Here is a 17,589-nt window from a genome sequence, read left to right as displayed (position 1 = left end):
AGCTGGTTGTTGAACAGATAAAACTTTCTGTGAACATTTTCCATGTCATTAAGTATTCTTCCACAACATCATTTTTAATGACCATGGAGCATTTAAACATATGTGTGTCCTATAATTTATTTAACTGATCCTCAATTGCTGGACAATTAAGTTGGTTTTCAAAACTCATGCAATTTTAGGATTTTACCATTTTTTTTAAAAAAAAAACCACTTGCCAATTTAATAGGAGAAAAAACTGCCATTTCAGTGTTGTTTTATGTTTTTATTTTGTTTACCAGTAAATGTAAATACTTATCTCATTAATTGATCATTTAAATTTCATTCTTCTATCTCATCAGACAATCTTGTTGGCTCAATTCCCAAATATGCACTAAATTTCGCCACTTCTTTCCTGCTTCAGGGATAGCACCCTAATCTGAGCCACTGTTTCACATGAACTGCTGAAATCACCCTCTAGTTAGACCACCTACTTCCACACTTGTCTTCATGCAAAAATTGGATAATGCCCGCTCCTGCTAATACAATCAAACTTCTCATTCCTCCTGTGCTATAATCTCACAGCCTTCAAAGTTCTAAGTGACCTGGCCCTTGCTTAGCTCTCTCACCTCCAACCTTGTCTTGCCCTGCTTCTTCATTCACTGTCCTTCAGCCACACCAGCTGTCTTTCTGTGGTTTTTTTGTTTCTTTGTTTGTTTGTTATAACTCAAGCTCACTCCTGCTTCAGTGCCTTTCTACTCACTTTCCTCTCAATCTGGACTCCACTTCCCACTCCCACGTCCAGATTGCATGTGGCTGGCTGTCTTGTCCTTGGAAATGTCTATTCAAGTACTGACTTCTCACAGAGAAATTTCTCTAACTACTGAATCCAAATGATCCTTTTCTTCCTCCTGGGAGCTGGAGCAGCATGAACAAAGATACTAACTAAGACATGCATTTCTTTACCATTTCTTACTCTGGCGAGGCGGAGGGGGAGAGGGCATGAGTAATGTAAGATTGGACTGGACAACTAGTCAGGAGTCCAGATAATACAGGAAATAATATAGGGCAATCAGCTAAGTAGCTTGTATTTTATTCTTCAGGAGTCTAAGTAGGGTTTTTTAGAGTTCTGTATCTTTTCATTCAACCATCTCTTTTTATTCATTTATCAATAATTTATTTAGGGCCTACTATCTACTAGACATTGATAGATATTAGGGAAGCAGAATTATCTTTGCCTTTACGGGTCTCACAATTATAATTGAGAACCTAAAATGCTCAATGTCCCCAGAGCACATGTAAAATCCCAAACCATGTGTTCTCCCAACCCCCTGTAGACTGTGATCCATTAAGGAAACATCTCCTAAATAAAACAGTTAAAATATATCAGATTCCTGGGCCCACAGTCTCTTAACCCAAGGAGCTCTACTTCTTTCATGTACTCATAACTTCCCTAGCTATCTTTTAGCTAGAGGCTATAAATGAACATGTGAAAACCCTGGGCTTAAAGACCTAGATAAAAATCTCACCCAAACATCCCATAGATACAAACTGCAAGTCTTACATACCCAAAGGCTTCTTTCACCTCCCGCCAGTGGTGGAAAGAGGTGAAGGATGAGTGAGCGGAGTGCTGTCAGATTTCATCTTTTTCCCTCTGATCGGAGAAGACATCTTGCCCATCAATGAACATGCCATCTTATTGACTGTATTTCTACTCTGGGTGTCCTGGAGATGGAAGGTGTCAGTTCTCATCTCTTTGATCCATCACTGCAACATGTTTGAGGGGAGATACAGGGCCTCTTCAAGGTTCTTTCTCATCTCTTTTAATTATATTCAACAGTAAAAGACAAGACTTATCTCCCCATAAGCAAGATGCTTTCACCGTTATGAAACTGTTTGCTTGCTCTTTTGGTTTGGGGGCAAAGCTCAGTTCTGTCATTTTTGACCCACCAAGGTTAAAGAGAATGTTTTTCTTTCTTTCATTTTCTTCTTTTCAACTGACAGTGGAGCATTACAACTTGGAAAATTTATACATAATAGCTCAGTAGCTGGCCACCAGCTACCTTGGATACCTTCTAAAGTTAGTATATTTAGGAACCCTCGTCTTTTATTGAATACACCCTTAACCTACACACATATTCCAGAGCAAATGTTCTTCATGTTTTTTATGCCATGAACATCTTTGACCTTCTAGTGAACCCTATGTAGTCCGTCTGCAGCAGATTAAAGATGGCCACAATTTTTGACACTTCTTTCAAGAAAGCTAGGGAAAGAGTTTGCTTTCTCTCCAAGTTGGTTATTTATATGTAACCAACAAAAAGGAGTGGAGATGGTGCTGCATGACATGGGAAGAGAAGAAGTCTTGTTTCTTCTGCCTTGATCTCTTGGAACACTCTCTACCTAAGCACTACCTCTTCAGATGGTTGCCCTCTGCACTCAGCCACTATGATGTGAGAAGCAGCCCATGCTATGAACACAAGGTGAGGTTCATGGGTCAACAGCCCCACCTGAACTCCCAGCCATCTCGGATATAGACCCGAGTTGCAGTCAAGCCTGATGACTGCAACCCCTGATAACAATGAACTGAAACCACGTGAGAGACTACATATAACAGTTGCTTACCTGGACCCTTCTTAAATTCCTGATTCACAAAAATCCGAGAAAATAAATGGTTATTGTAACTTGCTAAATCTCCATATAATTTGTTATCCAGCAGTAGATACCAGAACAACTCCTCAGAATAACCCTTTCAAATGCGTGAAATAAACCTATAAAACTACAGAGAAAACTCAGTACATTAAGTAGTTACAAAATACTTTTAAATTTGATTTTAACTCATTAAATTCATTGATTCCTAAGTCATTAAATATAACAAGAGTTAGTAGTAGATCTACAACTACTGTAACCAAACACCTATTGATTTGCATTTGACCTAGGGTTCCTCAAATATTCTTTGGTAATCTCTTTCTATTGACTTTGTCTCCTTGTCCCAAACCTAACAGCATCTCAAGGAGACATTTTTATCATTCTTTCCTGCTACAGTTGGATGATACACCTGCAACCTTCCTCCAATTTTTTTAAATTTAGTTTTAACAATTTCTCCTTCAAGTCTGTAACATTTTTTTGAAATATAATTGACTTATAACATTATATTAGCTCCAGGTGTACAAGGTGACACCCAGATATGTGTATATACTGTGAAATACATACATACATCACACATCCATAGATGAACACATACATGTAGATGTGTGTATATACTGTGAAATATCACATGCATGCATATACATATCTGTAGATAAATGCATACATGTAGATGTGTGTGCTGTGAAATAACATGCATACATGCCCATATCTGTAGATAAATACATATATGTAAATATGTGTATATATTGTGAAATAATCACCACAATAAGTCTAGTAACACCCATCACTATACACGGTGACAATTATTTCCTTATGAGAACTTTTAAGGTCTACTCTCTTAGCAACTTTCAAACATACAACACGGTATTGTTAACTGTAGTCACCATGCTGCACATTGTATCACGGGACTCATTTATTTTATAACTGGATGTTTGTACCTGTGGCCACCTTTACCCATTTTGCATCCCACTCCTGCCTCTGGCAGCCACCAATCTATACTGATGAGTTTTATGAGTTCATTTTTGGATTCCACATATAAGTGAGATCATATGGTCTTTGTCTTTCTCTGCCTGACTTATCTCACTTAAGCGTAATGACCTCAAGGTCTATCCATGTTGTTGCAAATGGCAGAGTTTCTTTCTTTTTTTATGGATAAATAATATTATGTTATGTATATACGTACACACACACACACACATATACTGCATTTAACTTTCTATTCTACAAACAACGTAGTATGCTATCTAAGCCGTATTTAAAGCAGAGCTACTCCAACTCCATAATCAAGTTATGAGGAACAGTCTGTATCTCTCTCTTTGTTCCAGCACAGGAAAGTGAATAAATTTTTGGCTTCTGGACTAGAGATTTGGCTGACATCTTAGTGAGAGTAGAAGTCATGTACAGAATCTTAAAACTGAAAAGGATCTTAGAAATAACATGAAACACTTTATCTTCTTTTGAAGGTTTAATACGTTTATTAATAGGAGACATGTATTTTAAAGGCCTAGAGACATTGATAAGATGGGTCACACTGCCTAGGTCCTCCAACTGTTTAGGTCCAATCCTACCTGTTTAAGGTTAACTCCCACCTGCCTCAAAGGATGCAGGTAAAGGTCCTATGAACTCTTACTAGAGCTGTACAGGGAGTTGGGGCTTTGCTATCAGGCGTATCTGTGTTGGCTGAGATATGCTTAACAGCAAAGTTCCCCCTTCCGATTCTCTTTATTCCTCTCCTCACCTGCTCCTCTTCCTATTCTTCTCCCCCTCTTCTTCCTTATCCGTCCCTCTTCCCTCTCCCCCTTCCATTGTGTTTATGTCACAAAAATCCCCATTAAATATTGAGTAAATTTAAAATTTCTCTGGCACTAAGAAAATCTCCATGTAACTAAAAATCAATGGAGTATTAGTTCTTAAAAATATTTTCTGCTTTCCAGACCTCTCTGAGATCTTATGAATGCAACAGGCCTTCTAGCCAGGAAGCATGCCTATGTGTACATACCAACAGGGCTCTACACACATTTTAGGGGTTCATTTAGAGCACCCTAAGTCTCACCCATGCAGTATACACCAGCACCTCCTTTCTCATGCATATGCATTACTGGAGGATCTTGTTCAAATGCAGATATTATAATTGAGAGACTGTGAGGTGGGGCCTGAAGATCTACATCACTGACCTCAGATGATGCCAGAATCCCCAGGCATCATCTTTGAGTTGCAAGAGTCTAGACCAATATTACCATTTGCCTTTGGATTGGCCTCTGTGTTTTACACAAAATCTTCATGTACATTCACACTCCCTCAAAATAAAAAAGAATTAAAATAGTCACACCAAACTTATAAGATAAGAAGATGTAACGCATATAAATTTCAAAACATTAAGTTCACTTACCCACCTAATCTTCATCCAAAAAGAATGTGAAGATAAGAATGGTCAATGTAATTACCTAAAATGGTAAATCTATTAAGTTTTAAGCTAGATTTTCAGACTCTCAAGTCATTTACTTTCAATAATACGACACAGTTACATGGTCAGAAGTCTCTCTCTTTCTGTCAAACACACACATATACTCACATGCACACCACACATCACACAAAAGTATACATTCATACATATATACAGTAAAATAGAGGCAGTCATCCATAGCATTGACCAAAGCATTGTAAATACAAGAAATAAATGGATAAATTTCTTTAACCCTGATTTTTCCTAATTTTTTGTTTCTGTGATTGAAATTGAAACTGTGGATTTGTGGTAACTTGGTTCTGCCACAGATTTGATACAGTTTCAATGACAAGTCACTTAACATCACAGAGTCTCAGATGCTATTGTTAAATAATTGAGTTTTTCCTATGGAGACAAAATTTAGAGCTTTATTTATTTTTTTCAGAATGCTTATATATCTTGGAATAACAGATGATATGGAAAGAAAACACTACAACTCTCATTGTGGTGCAAATCCTTGATGATCCCCTCTCCTTCCCACCTTTCCTTCTGTTTTGCTGTCACTGGCCTTGTGGGCAAATGGGATCTGAGCCCCTCAATGTGCATGCTCTGACTTGTGGAGCCAAGAAGTCACATCACGTACAGCAGATAAGTAGTCTCCAGAAGCACAAAAGGATCCAACATAAGGCCTGTGCAGTTTATACATCCTCATTCTTCTTTACAAACAGGTTAATGCTAGATGGGAAAACCATCATAATCTTAAAAAAGGGACAATTTTGCTATTTCCTGGACCTTAACAATCTGGCTAGATTAATAAAGAGAGCTCAAAAGCCTTATCTATTTGGGTTCAATCCATGAAAAACATGCACTCCTGCATGCTGATGTTTACTTTAGAAATATTTGGAGAAGTTTTGTCTTGCTCAATGCATAAACCATTAAGGTAAATAAAATAACAGTAAGAGAAAATACATGCCTTCTGTCAGTGCCCATAAGAACACTACTTATATTCCATTAAAGTATGTCCTGGCTGGTGTGGCTCAATGGATTGAGTACCAACCTGTGAACCAAAGAGTCACTGGTTCAATTCCCAGTCATTGCACATTGCTGGGTGGTGAGCCAGGTCCCTAGTAAGGGGTGCATGAGAGGCAACCGCACATTGATGTTTCTCTCTCTCCCTTCCCGTCTCTCTAAAAATAAATAAATAAAATCTTTTTAAAAATAAATAAAGTATGATCCTCAAATACAATAATGATAGCCAATATATGTAGAACACCTTGGCCAATTCACTGGGCTTAAAAATCACACTGATGTTACTTTACATAATGTTCCATGGTAGCCCATATGATAGATACTAGTGTAATTATCATTTTTAGACTAGAAAAAATGAGAATTAGAGACAATAAGTAAGAGCTAGTGAGTGGTAGAGTAAGAAAATCAATTGAAGCTCTAAGGCTTCAAGTATTATGCATGTAATTTTGTAGGGTCTGCCTCCATTGTACTTATAATGTACTCACAGTACATACATAAAGGTCTGTATTCAGTTACTTTATGACTTGGTTGATGCATAATTTGGCTCAGTCTAACTTTCTGTTTGTGCAACATAGGGATGTTTGGCATAAGAGATCTTCATGAGCACTCACTGGAGAGTCAAGAAATTCAAGCCAGGTGTGATACATTGTTTGCAACTCCCCACGTCTTTGACAGGTGATTTTGCAATTTCTTTCAAGAGGTGGACTCTACTGGTGCTTCTCTTGAATTAGAACTAGCTTCCTTACTTTCTATGGGCAATTAAGTAGCAAAAAATGATATTGCTCCAGTTTTCAGCCTCCATATTCAGGGTCCTTGCACACATCTGCTCTCTTAGCCAGCTTCTTCCCTGTAAATGACCTGGCGTAACAGCCATGTGGCCCAGTCACCTATGTTGGCCCAGCACTAGCCAACAGTCAGCACTGTTAAACATGTGCTCGAGGCCTTAGGCCAGTCTCCACCCAAGCTGAAAGATGACCACATATACATGAGCGAGGTTAGCTGACATCAATCAAGCTTGTCTAGATCAACAGAATCACCTAATTAATCCCTGGACTCATGAGCAATATTAAATGGTGGTTGGTTGTTTTAAGCCATTAATTTTCTTAGAGTGGCTTATAATGTAACAGTAAGATAGACAACAAGAAAGCAATAGCAAAAACACAGATTTTCTTCTGTATTGACTAGTTAGGGGTTGGTGTGTTTTTTGCATCACTCATTCATTCAGTAATCATCTGATAAATGGCTACTCTGAGTCTGTATTTGAAATAGTTCAAGGAAGAAGTATTAACTGGAAGCTTTGACTATGTTCTATTATAATGAGACATCTGTTTAGTTTAGAATTGGCTAGAGAGAGCAGGACACAGTGGAGCTTTCTTTCTAATGAAGCACCTTTGTCATCTGGCATTAAAAAACACTTGCTGAATTTATCAAGACTTGGCTGTGCTGACTAAAACCCTGCTCACCAATTTGATACCTGGGTTTCTTCCTCTCTAGTCCAGCTATAATTTGTTTTATTTTTCCGCATGTCTTGCACATTTCCCTGTGCCTATTTCTGTCCTCATAGATCAATGAAGGAAACTATTTTTTTTTACTTCTTTTCCATTTGACCTACTTTATTTCTCTCCAAGTTCTAAATTCTTAAGTCTCCTTGCTACCTATCCTATCACTACTCAAATGCCTCAGTTTACCCTTAGACAAGTTTCTAATGATGCATGGAGCCCACCTCTCACCACTTGCCAGAACACTTTCCTGTAGGGTGTTTGTGGCATAAAATACTCAAAGTGATGATGGGGAAGCACTTGGCAGATGTAAAAGAGCTATAAATATACATGCTAACTCATAAATCAGTACCAATGATAAATTGCATTCAAGTGCTATTTAATTCTTTGTGATCATCAATAAAGGTATAAAAAGTTTCTCCCAACACCCTCTCTTTGGCTACCCTCTGAGCTCCTTCATACAGTTGCCTACTCTCTGAGTTACTCTGTTTACCATCTCATTGATGGTCTCCTTAGTTTGAATCATCTCATCCTGGAAGCATTTTACTATGGAATATCAGTTCTAGGGTGGTGTAGAGAAGCGGTTACATTTTCTCCTTCAACCAGTTAGAAAACTTGTACATCAAACACATGTGCTAATAACATTCAAGCCTACAGTGTCTTCTCATTTCCTGATATCAGTTAATCCTCCACTCACCAGGGGAAGTGTCGTTTGCTCTGGTTGGAGTTCAAAAGGAAGCAGCCCACCCACTGAAACCTACCCTGTACCCTTCCTTCCCATTCTCACCCATGTCCCTTTTCTCCCCAACATCACCTTCTTTGGTTCATAATTAGACTCTCAATTTCCAGGCCCCTTTGGCAAAGTGATGAGCTACTAAAAATACAGCTCTGCAGGAATACATTCAACTTCTATTTCTGTTATTTTTTTAACACCATTTCCAGATGAACAAAGAAGTTAAACAAAGGAGAGAAAGTGCTGTGATTGTGAAGACGGAACATGGTCATGTACTTTGTTCATTTTAATTACACATAGTCATCATTTCATAGGAGCCCAGGATACTGCTAAGGAAAAGCTTTCACAGGTCTCTCTTGATATTTCCCATTAAAGGCTCTTCCAACAACCCTGGACATAAATATCTTCATTGTAATCCTGAAAATCCCCACATCTCGGTATAGCCTGTAAAGCAGGCAGTGCTGCTTTCATGACGGGGGAGGCTGGGCCTAACTGGACTGTTCTGCTAATGAGACCTACTTCCATCACGCCACTTACTGTCTCATGGCATTTAAGATGGACCTTTGAAAAGTGGGTTAGGAACTGAGGGGGGAGCAGGAGGAGGGCTATGTGGAGTATTTGCATGGGTACTAAGAGTTCTGAGTCTTAAGAAGTAGGTAAAGGAGCCAGAACACATATGTGAGGAGAAAAAAAAAAAGTCTTGCTTGTCTGAAAATCTAAATCTGGATTTTTCTACTCCTCACCCACATGCTTGATATTTAGCAATGACTATTTTAAAATCGGTCTTGTAACAATGCATAAATGGTTCTTTTCCTTAGTTAATGTTAGATGCTATCTACTTAATGTATATTATGTATCATGTGTACTGATAAAGAATCATATATAGATAGCTTATTTAATCTGCATGAGATTAAATTACTAGTGCCTGTACATTGTAGTAGGTCATGGGTATCTGAGGCTTCCACATCCACGATTCAATCAAGCAGAGATTAAACACAGTACAAAAGAAATCTATGTTGTTGCTACGTAGTTAGGCCTGTGATGGTTGCCTGTGTATTGAACATATGCAGACTTGTTTTTCTTGACATTCCCTAAACAATACAGTATAATAACTACTTACATAGCATGTACACTATATTATTTATCATAAGTAATCTACAGATTGTTTAAAGTGTACAGGAGAGTGTGCATAGTATTTTTGCAAATACTATATCATATGAAATAAGAGACTTGAGTATCTGTGTATTTTGGTATCCATGGGAATCCTGGAAGCAATCCCCCATAGATACCGAGGGACAATTATATATATATATATGTATGTTGGTCCCTGGAACATAGGTGGTGTTCAGTACACATTAGTTTAATGAATAAAGGCATAAATGAAGGAATAAACATGTGACTGATTTAATGAAGTAGTATGTAAATATAACTTTGAATAGAAAGCTGAAAGAAGCTTAGACATTTGCCCAGAATTGAAGACAGATGATGCTTCCAAAAGCAAGGAACTGAGAAATAGCATGACTAGTTTACAAATAGGAAATCTAAATGCCCTGTGAAAAACACTGAGTAGTTAAACTCTAGACAATTGAAAACCATTGGGTATTTTTACCCAGTGAAGAGAAAGGCATTTTGGAGGGACTGCTGTGGCAATGAAGAATTGAAGGGAGACTTAAAACTAATAGCAAGGAAAGAATCTATGTTTATGAAATTTTAGTTGAATTGTATTTCACTGAATTGAACTGATAGGAAACAAATTATAAAAAACATTATTTTGGAAGATATATGTTCTAATATTCCATGTGTTTAACACAGCCACCTAGGGTTTTAAAACAACCTGTAGTACGGATCAGTTACCTCCGTACATGTAGCTCTGAGTCATGTCAATGAGCCTGATTTTCTCTCATCTCTGTAATGGGTATATTGATTTCAACATGGCACAGTCGTGAGCATACAAGTGCAGTAACATGAAAATTTTTGATAAGCCATGAAATGATGATTCTAGCTTATTATGCTATAATTACTATAATTAATACAAATGCCAGCGTGGGTGATGAGAGTCGAGGAACTGCTCACATTAGCACTGTTGTCCCAGAATTTGTGTTGACTGTAGGCTAAAAAACAGAGGTCATGGGGGCATCAATCTCAAGTCTGAAAGAAAGGAATTGAGACTGACTGACTATCCTTGATGCTAAGCGGTGTGCAGCACACAGTGAAAGCTAAATAAATGATCTTTCCTGCAGCGCTTGATATCTGGAATCACCTCTAACTTCTCGTCCAAGGATTCCTCATCCTCTCATTATTCGTCCACTTTGCCCCACGCCCAATTTCCAGCCTGCCGTTTTCCTGCACCTGTGACTAATGATGTAGAAACTCTTGCAAGCATCTTCTTCACATTGCATAAATGCAGCAATAGGGGCTTCACTTAAGAGCATGTGAATATATATTTTAAAATTATATATGTTACACATACATATGGAACAAAGTATATGCTAGCAGAAAATTCAGTGCCACAAATGGTTGACTGAGTCGCTTATCAGATTTCATGTTTCTCCACTCTGAAAGGAAAGAATTTATTCCTGGAACAGCCTACTGAATCCCATCATCCACCCAGGCACAGATTGATTAGGTTATACCAAACCTCTGAATTGAATTAGGTGGGCCTTGGTTTACTTATTTTTACCTCTCATTCCCTGGTGACACAGGAGGATCCTTCAGCCCCTTCACATCCTCCCTGGTGCTTGCTCTCTTTCTAGCTCTCGTTTGGTCACAAGAATGATCTTATCTGTCCTTAAGCCTATCAAACGGATATTTGATTTGACTGAGATGAAGACTCACTGAGCTAATTTTGTTAAGATTAACTGTCTGCTCTGAGTTTTATACTTTTTGTGGTTCTGAAACACCAATGTAATCCCATTTGTCGGTGAACTGAGTCTCCGGCCACATCGGCAGGTCATTTTTGCTTCAAAAGAAGGTAAACTGAAGCTCCCTCTGGGCAGAGATGGGTTAATTGACACAACTGGATAATCATTCTACACACAACTGGACACTGAGGGAGGAAAGATGAGAAAGCTATGGTGGTCTTTTTCATTGAAAAGCTCTCTAATCCAAAAGAAAGACACGTGATTACAAGGGAAAGTAATGTGTACAATAATAATAGTATGAATAAGTGTGCACAGAAATTCCTTCCTTCCCTCATTCATTCATTCACCAAATGTTTTATGAGTGGCACCTGTGTGTCAAACAAAGGAATGTTTTTTTTCCCAGATGTGGGATCAGGAAAGGTTTTGAAGTCAAGTCTCACCCGAGCAATGTTGTGTAGGATAAAGAGAACTTGACTAGTTGGACCCTGTGAGAGATAATTGGCAAAGATGGCTGCAATTGTTCCTTTCCATGCAGCCAGGCGCCTTTAAAATTAGACTCTGTGTGTCTTCTCATGAAGAGGCAAAGTTGACTTTTTTCCTAGCATCCTATTTTGTACACCCATGTTCACAGCAGCGTTATTCACCATAGCCAAATGTAGAAGCAACTCAAACGTCCACTAGCATATGAATAAATAAACAAAATGTGGCATATACGCATGGTAGAATGTTATTTGGCATTAAAAATGAATTACATTCTCATATATACTACAGCATGGGGGACCTTGAAAATGTGCTAATTGAAATAAGCCAGTCACAAAAGGAGAGATTTTTTTCTGTTTCATTTATATGAGGTACCTAGGGTAGTTAAATTCATGGAAAAAGAGTGTAGAAGAGTGGTTATCACAGGCTGAGGGGAGGGCAGAATGGGGAGCTACTGTTGAATGGATACACTTTCAGTTTGGGAAGATGAAAGGTCTCAAAGTCGATAGTGATGATGTTCATATAATAATGTCAGAGCACTTAATGCCCCTGAATTACACCCTCAGAAGTGGTTAAAACAGTAAATTTTATAAAAAGCATCATAAGAAAAGAGCAAGCCAAAATGATACTACTACTAATAATATACCTATTTAATAAATTCCTCCTGCAAGATGAACATTACATTTAATACATTGTGAGTATGATACCTAACAGATACCACCATCCTACAAGGTGGGTATATCAGTCATGGTTCAATCAGAAGAGCAATTAGAAACCATACCAGTTACTTACACAGAGAGAACTTAGGATGAAAAATTGTTAATCATATTATGGAGAACTGAAAAGAGATAAGGAGGATGGAAAAATAAAATAGGATTGAAGTATCTCCCCTATAGCAGAGGCAAAAAGAAATAGGTCAGAATTATTGAAACCAAGAAGCCTAAGGGTTCCACAGACCTCTGAGAACAGAGCACCGTCACACATGGCTGGTGTCTCTGAAAGTGTGTGTGAGGCTGTTGCTGAAGGTGGTGGCAAAGCTGCAGACTGGAATCAAGTGCTGCAGCCTGAGTAAGTAAGTGTTGCTGAGTTTCATCCACAGTAGAAAGAGAACAAAATAGGAAGGAAGGTGTCTTTTCTTCCATCTCTTGTTTGGATGGCTCCCTTTCAGCAACCCACCCCCAGATGGCAAAGAAAATAAATGTTTTGCACTGTAGAGAATGGTAGGTTTGGGGCTGAGAGACAGTAGCTTCATAAGACTATAGTTTGTATATTTATCCTCATTTTTTAAATGATGAAACTATGATTTGGAGAGATTTGATGACTTGTACAGGTCACACAGTAAGCTGATGGAAAGGACAGTGTGTGAACTCAGCACTTCCTCAGTGGAAAATATGTCTTTCCCAATATACCATCTTGTTTTATTGGTTAATCTGTTTATTTATTTAGTTATTTAAAAAATCATCCTTCAAAGTCTCCACTGTCAAGCACTGTGCTTGGTCAGTAAAGCAAAGACTAATAAAATATGGAATAATGCCAACTTATGGTCAAATCAGGGATGCAAGAAGTAGCCAGATGATCATGGCCAAATGGTAAGTGCTAACACAGAGGTATATGGTGTGCCCTGGAGGACCGTGGACCATTCACCTAGGACAGTAGATGCTACAGAGAGCATCCTGAGTTGGTAATGCTGGAGTTGTGGTCCCAGCTATATAATGTGGCAACTGAGAGAAAAATGGGCATTTTTTCAGCAAGGCTGGTAGCATGATGCAAGTTCTTTAAACACTCCCAGTGCCTGTACCCCTCAAAGATGAAGCCTATTAACTCGGCACAGTGCAAGCACTAATCTATGAAGCTTCCCGGTGAGGCTGGATGCTTCTCTGCTTGCCATGAGCCACAAGCCAGAAAGAGGTTGACCTTTCTACAGAAACGGACATGGATTAGAGGTCAGAGATTTCGTTTAAGTGGGCCACCTTTGAAGTCCTTAAGTTTCATGAGATAAAAAGAGCTGCTTATAGGCCTATCTTTTGGGCCTTGCTTTTGATTCTCAGACAGGAATATAAGAAATAAGATCATTGTGGCAGAACACAAATTCTCATTTCCAGGAACTTCCAAAGAGACTGATTTCTCCCTATATTTTAAGGCAAAGCAAGGGGACTTAACCTTTTCCTATCCTCTGCTTGTTTACAGTGTTCATTGGCAGAACTCACTGCATTCCCTCTACCTTGCTTTTTCTCCCCTGTCTTACTTTTAGTTTGTTAAAATGAAGTGCTATTTACTCAGTCGCAACTATGCAAGATTCTGCACCAAGAGTACCATACATATTAGTGCGTTCAGTTCTCACAACAAGTCTGTAAAGAAGACAATAAGGCTGCAAAAAGACAAGCAAGTTGACCAAAGTCACACAACTAAGAAAGTCCAGATCTAATACCAGTGCACAGGCCTAACTAGTGGGACAGGCTAGCTCTTGCAAATATGAGTTCCTTCTCTTTCCCAAAAGTAATTATCAGTTGAATAATTGGTGAAAGCTAATATTGGAATAGTTTGCCACCAAAGTAATACTATTTGAGAAATAAAACCTTTCAGATACAAACACGTTTTCCATCAGTCTTTGTTTGTGCTTGAAATCCTGACGGTTTTAAGTAATTCAGTCACACATATTTTGTGTCTATTGTGTATGTGGCATTTTTCTTAGGATCAGAGTTATGAAAAAAAATCCATTAAATCCAGCTCCTGTTATTCTGAAGCTCACTGTCTAACTTACCAGATATTTTGATCCTCGGAGCAAGCCAGAGGGATGGATGCATGACTTGTATCCAAGACCTGCTGTAGAAAAATGATCCTTTTTTTAGACTAAAAGGAGGGAGTTTGATGAGAGAGGTAAAGGATCTTTAAAAATTCCCTTCTTCCTCCTCCTGGGCTTCTAATTTTTCTAGCTCTCCATCCTGGTCTAACAGGAGGTTATTTCCAGGGGTGGCTTCGCTGAGGGAGATGATTTAGCTCTGGAGAGGCAAGGACATTGGGTCAGGGCCCACGGGGAGGATATGTATGAGCTGATTTGTATGGGCTATCTGGGAGAAGAAAAGGGAAGGGAAAGAGGGCTCCTTGATATATTTATGGCATACTAACTATGTCACCAGTAAAAAATAAATTATTTGAGGCAGGACCTACTTAACCAAGAATAAGGATTTGCTAGTGCTCTCTACGCCCTGTCTCTAAGATCTCCACTCTAAGTAAGGGACATGCTGGTAGGCCCCAGTCACAGGCAACGCAGGGACACCCTGAAGTTCTTTTCCATTTCCATCCCCCAGAAGAAGTTTGAGACCCAGATACACTGAGACTCTTCAAAGATCAGCCTGCTTTACAACACTCCTACTCAAAGGGCCATCCCCAGCAGCCCTCTTGACACAGAAAGTGCATTTACATAAACATTAAAAAGTGGTATCTGCAGAGTCCACCCCAGTCCATGTTCTAAATCTTGCTTCTCATGGCATTATTATGGGAGCACACTTCGTGAAGAGCTCTCCGTAGATGCTATTACCCCGCACGGCAGCTTTGGAAAGTGGGCTGAAGAAGCTGTGAGTTTGTGCAACAGCACATGTTAACATGAGTTATAATATGTCAGGGGCCCTGTGTTAACGATCAGAAAACCTATTCAGCTCCTTTAAGGTTAATCAACTCAGCATTTGTGCCAGGTGTAATGTCTAATTAAAATGATGGACGGGCGGAGAATGCCTCCAGGCAGCGGGAGGAGATGGCACAAAGAGGGAGCACCCGTGCCATATTGGTTTGGAAAATCAATAAGAGGAGCTCATTTTATCCCACTGTTATCTGTGCATTTGCCATTCAGTGGCTCATTTGAAAAAGTGCCAACTGGCTGATGAGTAGGCTCAGCAGAGTCACATTTTTCAGCACTTAAGGATGCTCTGATTGGAGGAAGCTCAGCAGAACCCCAGGATGTCACCTGAGGGGACCAGACAGAGGGAAGCGTGGCCAAGGGGATCCAGGAAGCGATCCCAAGTTCCACTTTGAATCACCAAATCTGAGAGGTGAGAGCAAGCCAGGAAAAAAAAAAAAAGCCACCAGAAGGAAACTGGGGAAATCTGAGGTTGAGGCTCAGTCTGTCACTAAATAGATTCTGAACCTCGGGGAAGTATTTCCAGCCCCCAGTTTCATCATCTAAAAATGCACATAATCATAACATTAGCTGCATTGCTAACTACCTAAGCTTGTTTTGAGCATTAGAAGAATTTGTGACTGTGAAAATTATGTAATATATACAGATTTAAAATATATATTTAAATATGTACCTGCATCTCTTTTTGCAACTCTATATTTATATGTATTAATTTACTTAATAAATATTTATTAAAATTCTAGTATGTGCTAAGAACTATTCTAAGCACTAAGGAAGAGCAAGAAACAGACACTGCAACTGCTCTGAGGAAGCTAAATGATGGATGGTGCAGCAAGTATCTCGAAAACACTTAATTATGGTCTACTTATATTTGGCCAAATCTCTTCGTCCTCCTTCTTAGGAAAATCAACTCCAGAAAAACCAACTGGAAAATCAGGCATAAAAAAAAATAAATAGACGATAAGTAAAAATTTTAGCTGGGTTGCCAAATTTTAATTTATTAAGATCAGACATTGGTGACCATCTCTTTTTTTCCTCAGAATACAATTCATACATAACCCTTGGGAAAATATGGAATTGTTCATTATTCCCCTTGACGTACTGAATGGACGTGATTTTTCAGTTCAGTTCACAGCCTCGGTCCTTTTGTGGCCCACTGTTGGGCTGTGTGATTGGAGAATGGCAGATTCACAGGGATGACGTGGGCTTTCTGGGAAATGGCTCCCTAATCTCAGTTCGAACACTTCCTCGTGGGAGATCATCAAGTGCTGAGAGTACCCACACCACTGCAGGAGAACCCTGGGGGCCTACACTTTAATTTAATTTCCTCATCTACCATTTATGAATACTTTCATTATGAGACTGTTGTCCGACACTTATTATTTATTCATTGTCTTAGCTATTGATTATGAGAGGTAAACACTAATCGGGAAAAAATCCTCATTTTGCAAATGCGGTCCATGAAACAAAACTATTTAACTATCACATGGCAGACTATTATCGATTTATCTTGTAGTGTGGGGTAAATGACCTCCAACATTATGGCACCATGGAAGTGACTTAGATACTTACAAAGGAATTAGAAGAAATCTCTTATAGGGTCCCTGAAATTTCAGGGATCTGAGACTCCAGGTACTGGAATAATATTCCAGTTCTCTTTCCCTTAACTTAAACTTTGCTCAGGATTCCATAACACCGCAGTTGTTGTGTAAAGTTAACAGCTATGATGAAGAAAAACAAAAGAGAGAAGTAGCTCATTCTAAAAAAGCAAGTCATTAGTCTTAAATAGAAGGAACTAATAGAGACGTCGAGAGAAAATGGTATGGACACAGGTCAAAATTTACATTCTTAGGAAGAATAGATCAAACTACACAATCAAAGATACTAAGTTAATTTTTTAAATTGAAAAATCTTTTTTTGTAATAGGCTTAGGAAAGGCAGAAGCACCCAGCATGAGCCGTGTGTAACCGAAGAATGTGTAACTGACTGGCTCCTTATGTAACTTGCACCTTGCTGACTTTGAATGCTGGACTCTGCTGGGGGTTTTTTTGTTTTAATGTGTATTGAAGAATCTAACCAATTCGGTATTACAATTACTGAAGTTCTGGACATATTGGGTAGTGCCTATTATGAGGTTGGGGGTGGGAATTATTGCTGGTAGGAAACCAAGTTAAAAGTTGACTAAGAATTTCTTGAACATCTAATTAAATACCTCACTTTGTCTTTGATGCTAAAACCTTTATCCAGGAAAGCATATTATCCAGTTGGGTTTTAAGAAGTGAAAGGTA

This window comes from Desmodus rotundus, chromosome 1 (assembly GCF_022682495.2).
Source record: "Desmodus rotundus isolate HL8 chromosome 1, HLdesRot8A.1, whole genome shotgun sequence".
Lineage (NCBI taxonomy): Eukaryota > Metazoa > Chordata > Mammalia > Chiroptera > Phyllostomidae > Desmodus > Desmodus rotundus.
The sequence above is the reverse complement of the archived record's forward strand: the minus strand, read 5'-3'. Positions refer to the sequence as shown.